Consider the following 16,781-nt stretch of genomic DNA (forward strand, 5'->3'; position numbering starts at 1 on the left):
ATCCAAAATAAGTAGAAAGAAGGGAATGATAGAATAGAGAAAATTAATGAAATATAAAAAGCCAATTAATACAGAAAGAAGGGAGGAAAAATTATTACTATCAAGGATTAAAGGGTATCACTGCATATTTTATGGATATTAACACAAATGAGAGGCACTAGGTTCAATCCCCAGCGCCCAAAATAGATAAGTAAGAAACAAATATATTTTGTGCCAACAAATTGACATTGATGAAATGAGAAATTCTTTGGAAGACACACCAGAGAAATTTAATTCATAAGCATCATTTGATAGGAAAAAATCTAGGCCAAGCTGAGCTTCACTGGTGACTTCTATTTAACAATGTGGGGTGGGGCAAATAGAAAGAATTGAGATGTGTTATGTACATGTATCAACTCCCCACAATCGCTAGTTACTGTAAACAGACACTAATAAATATAAGAAAAGTGCAAAACTAGTGTTTCTCAACATAGATGTAAAAACCCTAAAAATTTTATCAAACTGAGTCTAGCAATGTATCAATCATCCCAGGAATTCATTTTAACCTTTAAAATTAATTGGTAATTTTCCATATTAATAAGCTAAAGAAGAAAGAAAAGTATCTGAAATGATGCAGAAAAACATTTGATAAAATTCAACCACCATTTACAGTAATAAAGAATTCACCAAACTAGGACTCGAACTTCACTTCCAAGGGCTGTCTACACAAGCAAACAGCTTGCAGCCTGCTTAAGAGCAGAAAGCCGAACATTTCTCGCTATGGTCTGAGCTAAGATATGGGTGTTTGTTTTTTCCTTTCTATTCCATAATTCTGCTGGAGCGCCCAGCTGATCTATAAAGTTTTCCAGCCTTCCGAGAATGATACAGTATTTGGACAGTTCTTGCTTTTTCAGGCAGGCCGTCCTGTATGTTATAGACTGTCCAGTAGTATTTCTGGCCCCTGTTTACTAGTTCTGAGTGGTACTGCTTCACCCTACCTGCCCCCAGCTGTGACAATCAAGTGTCTCTGGATGTTTTCACTTGGCTTTGAAAGGGAAAGAGAGCCAAACTGTCTCCCCTGGTAACCTACTTCAATAAGGCAAGAAAAACAATCTGAAAGGTCCAAAGTTGGGAAGGGAAGTAAATAATCTTGGTAAAGCCATCTGGGGTCTTTAGTGGTCACAGGTGTTTGTTATAAGTCAGGTTTGTGGCTAGAGCCTTTACAAGTCAGACACAGCTCCTGTTCTCGCCTTGCTGCCAGGGAGCAGTCTTACACATTTCCATAAGCTTAGAATAACCAAAAGACTGTAACTATCTTGGTATGGTTTGGGTCTTTCATGCCCTTCCGAGGCTCATGTATGGAAGGTTTGGTCCCTACTGGGTGGCGAAGGAGGGAACCTTCTGGAGGTGAGATGAATGGAAGTGAGGCCAGCGGTGATGTGTCCTCGAAGAGGATGTACTGGGGCTTGGATCACCCATTTATCTCTTTGCTTCCTGGGTGCCACGAAGGGAGAGGCTCTGTCCCACTGTGCACTCTCCACCATGATGCTTGGTTTCACCACAGACTCAAAACAGTGGAGCAAACAGCCACGGGCTGAAACCTTTGAAACCCTGAGCTAAAACCATGAGCTACGATAGACTTTTCTGTTTTGTAATCCAATTAGCTCAGATATTTTGTCCTAATGACAGAAAGCTAACAGAAGTTGTGATAAAAATATAGTGAATATTTAAAATGTTTAAAAATGGATTACTGGAAAATTTGTACTGCTGTTAATCCCCCTCAGTGTATTCCTCCACTTCAAGTTCATTTATCTTGGCTTTGTGTCTTTAGTCATGCTTTATGGCTGTCTCGAGTCCTGAATGGATTCAAAACATTTACTTTCCACGGTCATTTTGACTTTGGGGAAGAGCTAGAAGCCACACAGCGCCAGATCCAGTACATAGGGTGGGGCAGGAAACACCATAAAGCTTTTGTTTGACAGAAATTACGGTAAACAGTTTGAGTTTGCTCAGCACATTGAGGCAGCTGAAGAAAGGAACTAAGGAAAGAGGACTTCGCCTTTGAGAAACTGACAGAAACAACGGGATATGTGTTTGAGGAAGGGTATTTTCAGGGGAATTAATGACCATCTGTCTTTTACTGTACTATATTTTTTGTTTAAATACACCACCTGTTTTTTTATTATCCTTCTGATGCATAATAATTACACTTTTTGGGGGGGAATTGGTACCATCTTGATCATTTTTGATTCCCTCTGCCCTGTTCCTGCAGCAATGTGTACATCCGAACAGCAAGCACGGTAGAGGGCGCTGTTTGCATTAAAAATACTTCACTGCATTTTGAAAACACTAAAAGATTACAAAGATTATAATCACATGGGTCAAAAAACAGTAGTGCTTCTGAGCAGGTAAAACGGGGCCTTGTTCTTAATCTAGAAGAATTTCACGCTGCTTTCTCATGTTGATATTCAGTAGAGTGCAATAAAAGATTGATTATGTATTTGCTACGTGTCAGGCTGTCCTCTCCTGGGATCTCAGCTGAGAGCAGATAGATTAATATGCGCTGCCCTCCTGGAGCTGTAATTTAGTGGGTGGAGACAGAAAATGAGCAAATATTCAAATATGTATCATGTCAGACAACAGTAAGTGCTGTGTGTGAAGAATTAGGACAGCAGAAGGGGATGTGGGTTGTGAGCAGAGGGATACTATTTCGGATAGAGTAGATCAGGCAAGACTCTCCAAAAAAGTGGTGTTTGGACAGAGCCCCGAAGAGAGGGAAAGAAGGAGCCCTGCAGAGGGAGGTCCTGGGAGAAGCCTGTTGGCTTTTACAAGGAATTCTGAGGAAGCCAGAGTGGCTGGGGGGATTGAGAGGGAGGAGAGGGATGGTGATAAAACCAGAGAGGTGGTGGAAGCCCAGGCCATGCAGAGCTGGTACAACTCATTTTCTCAGAGATTGTGGAGTGAAGTCATTGGGATCATGTTTTAAAGAGTCGCTTTGGTTCCTCACAGAGGAGACTGCAGGAGGACATCCTGGAAGGGGAGGCCAGTTAGGATGTCTGGGGTACGATCCAGGCTGGACAGATGGATGGTGTTGAGAAGGATTTGCTCAGAGTACAAAGTCTAAGAGGAGGACACAGATCTAAGCAAGACAGAAGAAAAATCGGTTATTGGAGGAGTTGCCTTTTATAGAGCAGGCAAATACTGGGTGAAGGTTTGACTCAGGAAAACAGAAGCGGGGTACGCTAATTTTGAGCTGCTCATCCTGTTCGGCAAAGCTGTGGCAGGTTGCTCAAGATAAACAGACAGTTCACTGGCATACATGTACACTTAGGGTCACTCAATGCACAGGGACATTCCGCAGAAGTGGTTGTGATTACCTGGGGGCTGCGAGTGTAGACAGAGGAGTCTGAGAGATAGCCAAGTCCTGGGATGTTGTGTCATTTAGAAATGTGGGACACGAAGGGGTACAATGACGATTCCACATGCAGAAATCAATCCACATCACAGAAAAAAACTCAAGAACATCTAAATAGATGCATAAAAAACCTTTGACAAAATCTGATGTCCTTCATGATAAAACCTTGGGCAATATTAGGTGGAGAAGGCTCTTACTTCAATATAATTTAAGGCTATATACAACAAACTCATAGCCAACATTATATGGAATGGGAAAAAAATGAGGATATTGGGAAAAATATGAAAATATTTCCTCTAAAATCAGGAATGAGGAAAGGGTGTCCACTTTCACCACTTCTGTTCCATATAACACTTGAAGTTTTAGCTGGAGTGATGAGGCAAGAGAAAGAAATAAAGGGACACGAACAGGAAAAGATGAAGAAAAATTATCTCTATTTGCAGATTCTTGGTTACTTTTCTCTCGTTGTTGAGACAAAATACCTGAAACCTAACATGAGACAAAAAAAGGTTTATTTCTTACAGTTTTGGAGTATTCAGCTGGCGCCAAGGCAGGATGGTGTGGCTGAGGGGCAGCCCTTCATGATGGCCCCAAAGGACAACCGCTTCCCACCCTTACATTGTGCTTTGGCTCCGCCCCTGGGCGGGTGCAGTACTCACATTGCCAATCCCAGCGCTAGACAACAAACCAATCACAAATGCTAGATTTAGCCACCTCCAAGACAGCTTGAGGCTGGTGGGCGGGGGCAACATAGGCAGAACCATAACAGGTGGCACTATGATCTTTTTACCTACAAGATTGTTAAAAATTCCACCAGAAGACTTAGAGACCTGATAAACAAATTCAGCAAAGTGTCATGATAAAAAACCACCACACAAACGTCAATTGCACTTCTGTACACCAGTAATGAATCCACTGAGAAAGAAATCAGGAAAATATTTCCATTTACAATAGCACCAAAAAATTTAGGAATACATTTTTTAGCTTAACCAAAAAGGTGAAAAACTTTTATGAAACTTACAGAACACTGAAGGAAGAAATTGAAGAAGCAGCAAAAGATGGAAAGATTCTTATGCTTATGGATTGGCAGAATTAAATATTGTTAAAATGGCCATGTTCCAAAAGTAATCTACAGTTAAATGCAATCCCCATCAAAATACTGTTCCAATGACAGTCTTTACAGAACTAGCAAATATAATTCTAAAATTCATATGAAAGCCAAAAGACCCCAGATAACTGAAGCAATTCTGAGCAAAAAGACTAGCACTGAAGTTATCACAAAACCTGATTTCAAATTATACTACAAAAGCATATTAATAAAACCACATGGTACTGGCACAAAAAAATACAAACAGCAGTGGAATAGAATAGACTACAAAGAAAGAAACCCACGACCATCCGACTCTTGACAAAAAGGCCAAAAATTTTTACAGAAAAAAAAGTCTCTTTAACAAATGGTATTAGGAAAAGTGAAATATCATATGTAGTAGATTGAAACTGGATTCCTATATCTCATCTTGTATAAAGTCAATTCAAAATGGATTAAAGATTTGGGTATAAGACCTGGAACTCACTGCTGAAAGAAAACATAGGAAAACACTTGAAATGATAGGGGTGGAATGGGATTCCAGCAACACGGGAAACATAGCAAGAATCACTAAATGGCTATATTATATTAAAACGCTTCTACATAACCAGGGAAACAATTGGCAAAGTGAAGAGACAGCCTACAGATTAGGAGTAAATCTTTGCTGGCCTCTCTTCTGATACAAAGTTAATATCCATAATACATGAAAAATTTAACAACCCTCTTAATAAATGAATAAACAAATTGAACAGACATTCCCAAAAGAAGTACAAATGGCTAATAAGTATATGAAATATATGTAATAAGTATATGAAAGACAGAAAAACAGTGTAGGTGCCTCACAGCAAGTGAATGGATAAAAAACGTGTATAGATACAATGAGAGATTATTTGGCCATAAAGAAGAAGGAGATCATGTTATTTCCAAGAAAATGGTTAGACCTGGAGACCATCATGTTAAAGGAAATAAGCCAGACTCAGAAAAAATCAGAACTCACATGATTTCTCTCATATGAGGAATCAAGAAAAAATAAAAATATTTTAAAAAGAGAGATGAACGTAGAAGGAAGACACTTAGAGATGTGGACCAGAATCAGAAGCGGGGTGTCAGGGGAGGATGTATAATGGGTGACGATCAAAGTGTATTATATTCATGTATAAATCTGCCAGAATAAAGAGGATTCTGTATAATTAATTCAGTTGTTTTTAACATGTGGGAGATGAGGAGGAGTCAGCAGAGAGGAGGAGAACCCAGGGAAACAAGAGAAGCAAGAGTCCAGGAGAGGTTGCTTTCCTGAGATTGTCAACCTCCTTCACTAATGAGTACGAATTTTAAGAAAACAGTCCTGTACACTGTTCTGATAATTTCCTATAAAACACCATGATATGTGGTAGTAGATGCTTAGCAGACATTTATCACCAAATTATGGATAACCTAAAGCAGTAGCTTTAAACCAAGGCTGAGTTTTCTTCCCTCAGTCACATCTCTTCCTTTGACTGCATTTCCCCTGCTTTCTTCTTTCACTGTACGGACCTTTTTTCTGACGCTGAGCCTAAAGGATTATTGGGTTATGGGGATAACCTAGAATACTTCCCTTGTATTGATTGGCTTTTTCATTGCTGGGCCAAAACAGCCGACATGCACAATTGAAGGGCAAAAATGTTTATTCTGGCTCATGACTTTAGAAGATTTCGCTCCTGCTTGGTTTGTTCCAAGGCAGAAACATCCTGGCAGATGGGCACAGCTGAGGAAAGCTGCTCAGCTCATGGTCTCCAGGAAGCAGGGTGCAAGATAGGGCCACAGAGGAAGCCTCAGGGCCTGGCGTAGTCTTCAAAGTCTAATTTCCATAATTTAGACCGACACACCCAGAAGTGTGCTCTACTAACCTGCTAGGTGTCTCGCAAACCAATGGAGATGACAATCAAGATTTATCATTCACCGTCATCTCAAGGTTCTTAGTTTAATCCCATCTGAAAAGTCTTCTTTGCCAGGAAACATTCACAGAATCCAGACATCTTTGGCACAGTATGGGGACATTTAGGAGAGCTGTTATCCCCCCTGGGAAGAGAGGCATGTGGTAAAGCTATACTCTAGACAGTTGGAATATTGAGTAAAAAGCCAGGATCTCGAAAAGCAGATATATACATTTTCCTACTTTCTTCTACTAATTCTACTTTTAGCCTAAAATAGCCATTTCTAAAATGGAAAGTACACTGTGGCTGGGGCAGAATATAGACAACTTTTTATCTCTTCCCTTGTCCTTATAAAATTGCTGTTCTTGTTTTAAGCTGACAGTTTTATAAACTCAGGTAAAAAGAAATCCCTCATCCTGGGCTTAGGAAAAGCTGTGGCTGTCTGCACAGTTACAGGAGCTACTGGAAAATCAAAAGCGAGTGTGAGCCAACTGTGGAGGTCAGGGAATGGGGAGATGGGAGGGGGTTTCAGTTCCATTTAATCAGACTCAAAATATTTTCAACAACTAACAATCTAATGTAAAAGATAACTTTGAGCCTTGTGCGTTTTTTTTTTTTTTTGAGTGATATTTTCTATTCTTCAGCATAGACTGTCTTTTGATTTCATGCGTTTGAAGAGCCAGTGAGAACATTGCTAGAATGATAATATTTTCAGCAGGCTATCAGCGAGGGTCAGCCAACAGTCTTCTGATGCTGCATAATATGTAAGCCTGGTTTGAACAAGACAAATCATTATGCTGAGATTTTCAGCATCTGAATGTAAAAGTGCTTCTGAAAAGGTCATGCTTTAGAAGGTTAACCATTATTTTACATGAACTTTTTCTGAGGACAACTTTTTCTGAGGATATCTTCTTATATAAGCCTTGAAGCAGCTACTCATCTGAGGCTGCATTTGATTCTTTCCTTTGTGTTAGGCACCAGGAGGTCATCGGCCACTCATATTATGCCCAGCTGACCCTGTAGAATCCACATGACCTCCTTCTAATTCCATGACAATGCTTGTGAGGAAAAGAGATCACTGCCAAATACGACTGTAAATACTTCTCAAATGAACTTCATAAATGATACAAGAACAAATCATTGTACACTCCAGCACCAAAACTACCATAAGCTCAGAAAATATGTGGGCAAAATGACCACAGAATAAGAGTTTCCCAATTTTTAATCAGAGAAAGTTAATAAGAAAACATAGAAATTATGTCCCATTTTCAAAAGAGCATTATGGGCATTTTATTGTTTATAAAAAAATTTCTGTTTCTAAAATTTTCAGCTTCATGAGTTTCTTCTTTGTTTTCTCTTAATGCGTTTTGTGCTAATTACTGGCTTTTAAGATGATTAGTAAGTAATACCAAAAGGAAAAGGGTGTCATTTCATTGAATTATACAAACATAATTTCTTTTCCCCAGAAGAATAAATTATTCAAGTAAGTCTTGGCCTAATCAGATCTTCTCTTGAGCATTCCTACTCAATGAAACTGAATAGTGAAACATAACAGACAGGTTCCTGATGCTACTGGACTTCATCTGTTTTGTCTGAAAGCAGTATAGTTGGTTCCAGTAGCAATAACACATAGCATATGCAGTGTCCTTGATAGGTCCTTTAATTCAAAGGCCATGGGAAAAAACCTTGGGCTTAACATAATTAATTGGGTGGAATGTACTCATCAAATCGTGTAACTGATTTTGAACTTCAGTTTATCTAGTGGCTAAGCATGCTTTATGTCTCCCTGTTCAGCCCAGTCTTTCGCTGCTGAGCAGATTTGCTATATCCATAACAAACAGCATGTAGCACACAATCTGTAACCCCAACTACTTTAGGAGGCTGAAGCAGGAGGATATTGAGTTCAAGGCTAGCTTGGGAAAATTTTTGAGTCCTTGTCTCAAAATAAAAAATGAAAAAGTGTTGGCAGCTCAATGGGGTAGAGTACTTGATTAAGATGTGTTTGGTTTGGGATTTGATCCCCACTATGACATGCACAAAAAAAAAGTTGTTTCCTGTCCGCAGTCCTAGTTCAGCTATTCCTTATTTTATGACATACCTGTAAATGACAGTTTGGACTTCTGAGCACACTGTTTGGACTTACAACTCACAACTTGGACTTGTAACTTGTCCTTTTTGTTTTGCATAGAATTGTTGCTAGAATTTCACTTTTTTTGTATAGTATACCTTATTTATACAGTACTATAAGTTTTGCTGATTGTATGGTATAGTATAGTATTATATTTTATGTTCTGTTATGGATTACAGCACTGCACGTAAGAGTTATGCAAATAAAAGCAAAGTCATCAAGGTGGAGTTTCCTTTTATCATTTCTTTGTTCTAACCTTATAGTGTATGTACATATACAGTTCCTCTCTTAGCAACTGATTCACCCAATGACCTACTTGCAGGACTGAACCGGAACTCGGTTGTTAAACAAGGAGTGTCTATTTTTTTTCCAACTAGCTGAGAAGTCATGAGAGCTTAAATAATCACCTTGAGCTCAGAGACAGAAGCCACATTTAGCAGATGCTAGAGCTTTCTTGGCTTTTATAACTTGATTTTATCATTTTAAGGTTGCTAGGTAGAAAGAAGGAACATTCTATGAACCACTGTATTTTAAAGCTTTTTAAAAGAGCAAATCAGCCTATAACTTAATATAAAAACTGGAATCAAATTTGGAGTTTTACTCTGAAGATATTTTCACCCTGCTTTAACATTAGGCGTGGTGAAAGTCTGTAAATAAACCTTGGAGGCTGGGGCCAGCAATCCTTTTCATGATAAAAACCTTAAATAAAATTTTTACCAGTTGTATTAGATCAGCAGTAACTAAGAAGGCAGATTATGCACCTACTGAGACTGTGGAAAAGCGTCAGGGGAATTCAGGATTCTAACGCACATTGGCTATTTCTTCCTGCCTTCAGCAGTGTGCTCTAAGATACGGATGAAGTCTGGGGAGAATTAATGAGTTAAATGCTGAGATGAAAGAAATACTGTTCTGCCGTGTTCTCAGCAAGTGCCGTGCAATGTAAACTGACAGAGGGATTAGTAACTTGGGAAAGTCATTTGTTTCTGCAAACAAAGTAATAGTAAAGTTGTCACTCTGGACCTTGGTCAAGGGCCTTTCTTTAAGTGTTCTCAACCACAAATGGGGCCAATCTAGAGACAAAATTAGATTAAAGACGTTCTTTTCACACCCAGTGCAGTTGATATTTATTCAGAAGAGAGAGGCCTGGTAGCATATCCAGGGTTGAGCCAGATAAACCCTTTGATTGTCATTTCTTTAATATTGTCAAAGCATTTGAAAACCTAGTTTACAAAGGCTTGTGATTCATCATAGAAAGCACCTCTGAGACCTTAATCCTGGATCAGGAAAGCTGAGAAACTTGTGTCATGCTCACTCTAAGCATCGGCTTCCTTGCCTGCTACCACATTTAAAGTGCAGAAGACATTATACCTCCTACATGCACTAGGGATGTGCCCCAGGGAATTGTGGACAGGGCAAAATTTCCCACAGGGCAAAGCCATGGACTCAGAAAGACAAGGCGCGGGGCATATTCCTAAGGAACAGAGCCAAGTTCATCCAGTAATTTACCCCACTGCTGGAGAGAGAGACTTTGGAATTTCTGCCCAGCAAGATTTCAGCTTTGCCAGAGAAATGGTCTCTGTGCTTCCCCATATTTCTTTTCCCAAATAATTGATTTATCACAGGCAGTTCACAGCAAAGAATAAAAGTGACCAATAGATAACAAAAAGATTCTCTAAGATGCTTATTAAATAAATTCATAATAAAATGGAAGAATCCTATTTTCATCTATGACCAGATCAGCAAATGTCAAAATACTATCATGTCAGTAGTCACCAAAGTACAGGGACACAAGGTTAGTCACTGTTAATGAGTGTGCACAATGGTCAAACATTTTTATCTGAAGCACAGTCCTATTTCTGTTAAACACACATGTAGATGTATATTTGTCAAACATATGTATTAATCTAAAATCAAAGATAGTCACTGAATACTTATGCAATATAGAGAGTGGATGAAGTTCCCATGGAAGGTAATATTTTTCTTTTTAAAGAAAGAAAATAAGACAAAACAGAAAAAAGGGTAGAGGTAATACCTAGTTTTGAAGAAAAATATTAACATTAAGAAATTACTAGTTGATGAGTTATATATTGTCCTCTTAGAAACAGTTGTTCAAGTTACAAAATTAAAGCATCAAAGGTGGACAGACACTGAAAATTCACAGGGCAAACCATTCTGTTCAATGATCTAATGAAAATTTAGTAATACAAGAGAAGCTAATATTTCAAAACGCTAGTTGGCATATTCACATAGTACATAATCAAAGGAAAGGACGTGCAGAAAGACCCAGGAAGTCTGTTGTCAGCAGAGGCCAGCTTCACCCCTCCTCTCTGATTCCAAAAGCACATACCCCATCAAAGGAAGTCTTGCAGTTACGCCTGCCTTGCAGAACTGTTCACAGATAAATTGTATTTACTCAAGCACAACCTTTAGGATGCTCATTTCCTGCCTCCAGTAGTGCATCAAATAGTTTTCCCAACTTTTATTTGTAACAGGTGTTTTAAAGGGACTCACCTCATTTTTATGTTTTGAGTAAAGCTTTGGCCCCAGTGATGGATGACGCTTAGTAGAAATTAAATCATTAAGCTCATCCCTGAGTCACTGCAGGGGTTCTCGTATGAGTCATGCTCCACAGCCGCACACTGCGAACATATGATGATCTTCCTTGTCCCTGGGGATTACAGTGCCAGACTCCTGATATTTGCTGGAAATTGGTGAAGTATGCGGTCCTGTATGTTGCAGGTATATTTTTCCCATGTGTCCTGCAGCACTGCCACATAGCACCAGGGTTAATTTGTCCTGCAGTGGCTCAGACCCTTGTGCTTCACTGAGGTGCTATTACTACACTTTGGAGGCTGCATGGCTTTGGTAAGTTAAGGATCATTTGAACACAAGCGTCACAAAACCACAACAGCCAGCTTGATAAGCAAGATAGTCACTAAGAGACTAAGGAACAGTGTATATAGTGTGGGTAACCTGAAGAAAGTGAGGAGTTGTCCTGCGCGACAGTGTGAAATTTTGTCCCACTATTCACAGCTATGTACCATTTAAAACTTATGAGTTATTTATCTCTGGAATTTTCACTTAATATTTTGGGGCCATAGTTGACCAGGGGTAAATGATATGGCACAAAGCAAAAGAGACTTACTTTGTATTCACAGAAAGATCCCTGAATATGTACTTTAAACTTCGTTCACTTGAACCAGGCTTGAATTTAAAAGCCTATGTATGCATGTATAGAGTGATCATTTAATCCAAATTGTTCTTGTCCCCGGGTAAGACAAAAACCAAGAGAAAAATACAGCTTTTAAATGTAACTCACAAAGAATGATATAAAAGTAGTCATTAAGCCTGTAAGAGGTGGCTTGACTTTTATGTTTACTAAAGAATGACTAAAATCAAGGATTGTACTTGACAATAGCACGTGAAAATGCCTGAGAGGAGGCTGTGCTGTCGGAGGCTCAACCACTGCTGGTGAAAGTATAAACTGTTAAAATGGCTTTGAAATTTGTCAGTTTCTATTAAAACAAACATCTGTGTATTCTATGATCAAAACTTCCCCTCTCTAGAATACACACTAATCTGTGCACTAAATGATATAATATAAAAATTTAAGTGACTTTTTGGTATTTGGCAAAGAAAGACACTCATTAACAATTTCCTTGTGTAATACAATCAATGGAAAACAAATCAGAGTTGTTATTTCCCGTCATGGTTTGCAACTTGTTTTATGTTTTTATATTTTATATTGATGTGAAAATCAACCACCTTTTTAACACGAGTCCCTTATTGACATTGCATTGTCAGTATATAATTTACCATATTTTCACGTATTTTATCAGGTCTCTATATCTTTAGAATGGTTTTTAATATATTTTTCCCTTAGTGCAGGAGTAAGAATCAATAGTCATGTTTTCTACTACCTATCAAAAATGGTTTTTAAAATTTGGTTAACATGATGGTCCATCTTAAGGAAATTATGTTTATTTATTTATATTTTAAACACAAAAAAGAAGAAAATGACAATAAAACAGTTTCAAAATAGGTCAGTAGGAGAGTAACAATTAATCAACACACTGCATACTTTTATATTCACAGCAGTTATCCAGAGTATAAGATATAGGCATGAAACATTGTCCAGAAAATTTCTAGCACAAAACTTTACCCTCAGTAAGTTGAGAAGTCAGCTGTATAACTATCTGTCATGTGTGTATATATATATATATATATTTTTCCTTTCCCCTTTTCTCATTACAGTTTTTCTTTTCTCTTGAACAGTTTGTCCCTGTTCACAATAGCTACTGTATATGTTGGATCTTGTTTATTCTTTCAGATTCTTACTCTAGTGATGTGAGCATGAGGTTTACATATGTGGGTCTGATTTATTTCACTTATGAGTGTGGTCTCCAATTGCATTGATTTACCTATAAAAGTCTCAAGTTTATCCTTCTTTATGGCTGAGTAGTATGCTATTATATAAAAGAATGCCACATCCTTTTTTATCCATTCCTCAGTTGATGGCTATTTGGATTGTTTTCAAGTTTTAGCAATTACAAATTATACTGCTATAAACATGGGTGCACATATATTGTTGTGATGTGGTATTTTTAATTCTTTGGGAGGGCATCCAGAAGAATAACTGGGTCAGATGGGATGTCTAATCCTAGTTTTTAAAGAAATCTTCACACTGATTTGCACAGTATTAGCACCAGCCTACACTTCCACATCAGTGGAGAAGGGCTTCTTTTCCCCACAGCCCTTCCAGCATTTGTTATTGGTTGATTTCTTGATGATAGCCATTCTTCTGGAGTGCGATGAAATCTCAGTGCTGCTTTAATTTTTACCTCTTGAGTGACAAATGATGTTGAACATTCTTTCATATAATTATTTGCTAATTGTATTTCTTCATCTGAGAAGTACATGTTCATCTCAGATGCCCATTTTTGGATTGGGTCATTAAATTTGGAGGGTCTGATTTTTTATATTGATGAGTTAATGAGTCTTTATATATCTAGATATTAGTCCTTTGTATAAGGTAGAGCTGACAGAATCCCCCCCCCCACACACACACACTCTGTGTTGTCTCTTTACTCTGTTGGTGGTTTCTTTTGCTGTGAAAAAGCATTTTAGTAAGATGAGATTCCAGTTGTTGAGTTTTGTGATAGTTCCTCCTGTGTGATTGGAATTTTGTTTGTAAAATCTGCTTACGCCAGTATCTAAAGAGGTTTATTTGTTTGCAGTTCACAGTTCTGGAGCAGTATGTGCTCGGCTGTGTGAGGGCCTCAGGGCAGATAACATCACAGTGGGGTGAACGTGTGTGGGAATGGGAAGCCACGATGTGGAAGAGACAAGACTCAAAAGCTCGAGGAGGGGCTATGTACACTCTTTACAACAGTCCACTCTCACGAGAAGTAACCTACTCTGTGATAGGAGCACAAATCCTTTTCAAGGAAGGGCAGTTCTTCCGTGACCTCATTCCCTATCCTAGGCCCCATCTTTTCAAGCTTCCTGACCTCACCACCACCACACGGAGACCAAATAACCAGCACACGAGTCTTTTTTAGGACAAACCCGAGCCAGATATGTACATCTTAATAAAAATTACACTCAAAGATAATTTTGTAAATGTGTATTTCCTTGCATACAGAGTTCCAAACAGTATTAGTATAAAGTAAAATAAGAAACTAAGGTACACACTAACACTGACTCAAGTTCCCCATATAACTGTGCATGCAGTACAAGCAGAGATGGATACATTAATCTTCGCACATTACGTTCCTCAATGTAGTCCAGCTCACAGACTCGTAAAAACTGGCTGATTTTCACTCTGGAGCCTGCTCCCCCCGACTCTGCACACTTGTGGTAATCCCAGTATCTCTGAATGTATAATATTGCTTCTCCTTCATAACCTTAATCCGTTCTACTCAGACCTGCACGAGGCTTTGATGCAGCTTCTTTAGGGTGAACACACAGAGTGCGGTTCCAGGTAGGAGCAGAGGGATGAAAATGTGCTCTTATACCATGATAGTTTCAATCTGCCAGGACTGAGCCTGTTTCAGGGTCTCTCTCTTGGTCATTGAGGAGGAGAGCTGTTTAGATACCTTGAAAAATCTTGAGCGCATCCACAATGGACTCTCTATGTTTTAATCTCTCACAGGCAGTAAGTCTGAGATTTTATATCAGTTCAGTATGAAAAAGGTCCTTGAAAGTTTCTAAGAACGAGACTGAAGTGCAGTCAAACTAGTTCAGCATCATTTAGAGCTTTATGAATTGCTTTTCCTCCTTTTCTCCTTCCATGCTTTCATCCCCCTTCCTTCCCTGCCTTTTTTTAAAAAAAAATATTTATCTTACTGTTTGGCAACTACCATTTACAAAGTAATTTAATTTTCCAGACATTTTTACTATTCCCTAAATTTCTGATACATGAAACAGAAATATTAAATAGAATGTATTAGCTTTATGGAAGTCAGAAAGCTTCTACCTTTATTATTTTTGGGAGGAAAGTCTTTTGACATAATGGAATGCACAAACTCATTTCTTAAGAAATACTCTACTTGGGAGCAACGACTTGCTAGCAAAACCTAGGAAATTTTCTTAAACATAACAGATAATCAACGTGCCTTAGTGATGCTTAAATAATGGTTTAAATGTCATTTCACTATGATGTTTAAACCATTATTTATTTCATTATGCCTTGAAATTCTTTTTTTCCACAATTTCTGAGCTCGCTGAAAATTTATATGCTTCACACAGATGATGTTACCTCTCAGTGTTTTGCATTATTTGTAACAGTGAAAACTCACAATTTGAAAATATTTAAAGATAGGACATTTCCCTCAAAGCCTATTCCTGTATGGCTGTCACACTTAGAATGAAGTCAGCAAATATAAATATCCTGAATTATAACTTTCAGTGTGAAACTGGGTTTTTATTTAATTTTCAGAAAGCATTAATTCATAAATAATTTATCTAGATTTTGTCCCTCAGGTCCAGTCAAGAGTGAAGGTTTCTTTGTTAAATCATCTGTACATGTCATAAGAGAATTGATTAGCAAAGAACTACAGAATTATGCGCTGAGAATAAAAAATCAGGCCTGAGAAATCACCAAGGTACCAGCTTTTGGCAGAATATGAAAATCACTAGACAAGAATTTCTAAGCCAAGTTCCATCAGGATGCATCACTGTGTTCTCTACTAGAAGCATCAGTGACATATTCTGCCCGTACTCCTGCACACAGCTCAGCTATCTTTTGACACAATGGATTGCCAAGTATCATCCCTTAGTCCTTTTCAGCCCCCTTCTTTGATGGAATGGTGTGATTTCAAACTTTATTTGGAATTAATTGTCTGCCAGATGAAAACACATGGTTCTTATGCTGCTAAACAGAACCTGTTAAAGGCATTTTGTTATTGTGTGAAGTCATATGTATGTAACTCGAGACAGCTAGTATGTGCTAATTATTTTCTTGACAGCATATTAATCTTCAGATGACCAGATACTGTATCCAAAAACTCAGTAAGATTGCTTAAAGCCTGAAGATCATTTCCCTTAGAAGTAAAAAACCCATGCAGTCAGTGAAAATTTCAGTTCTTCTAGGCACAACATGAATAGTAGTCTGCACATGTATTCTAAAGAATTAGAGTACTGCAAAAATTATTTTTATTTCTAGAAATGTGCTAGATTTAAACATCCTTTTATATGTGCAAATCTTATGAAAAGAAATATGGACTACAAGCATATGTTCATTTGTTTTGAGATTCCTATTACCTTTTTTTTTTGAAGTACCAAAAATTGAACTCAGATGAAAACACATGGTTCTTATGCTGCTAAACAGAACCTGTTAAAGGCATTTTGTTATTGTGTGAAGTCATACATGAAGACCTTGTGCTTGCCAGGCAGGCACTTGTGCCACCGAGCTATATTTCCAGCCTCTTATTGTCTTTAAAAAATAGTTCATTGGCTTTTAGTCAAGAAGCAGACAAATAAAACAGCAACAACAAAAGCAAAATGACAACAACAACAATAACAATAAAGAACAACAATAGTTATATAGGTTTTCATAACAAGATGATAGGAATTTAACAATGATTGTGATACTGCATATTGTTATCTTCAAAATAGTTGCTTAGCTTATCAGATACAGGAATGAGACAAAACAGTAAAATGGAACAAAGCATTGTATTTCAAAAACAAGACAAGGAAATCCCCTATAGTTGCTATAATGCATATTGTTATCCTCCAAATAGATGCTCAGACTACCAG

This window comes from Cavia porcellus, unplaced genomic scaffold (assembly GCF_034190915.1).
Source record: "Cavia porcellus strain 051 isolate PalLab524CR breed Dunkin Hartley unplaced genomic scaffold, mCavPor4.1 scaffold_2, whole genome shotgun sequence".
NCBI lineage: Eukaryota > Metazoa > Chordata > Mammalia > Rodentia > Caviidae > Cavia > Cavia porcellus.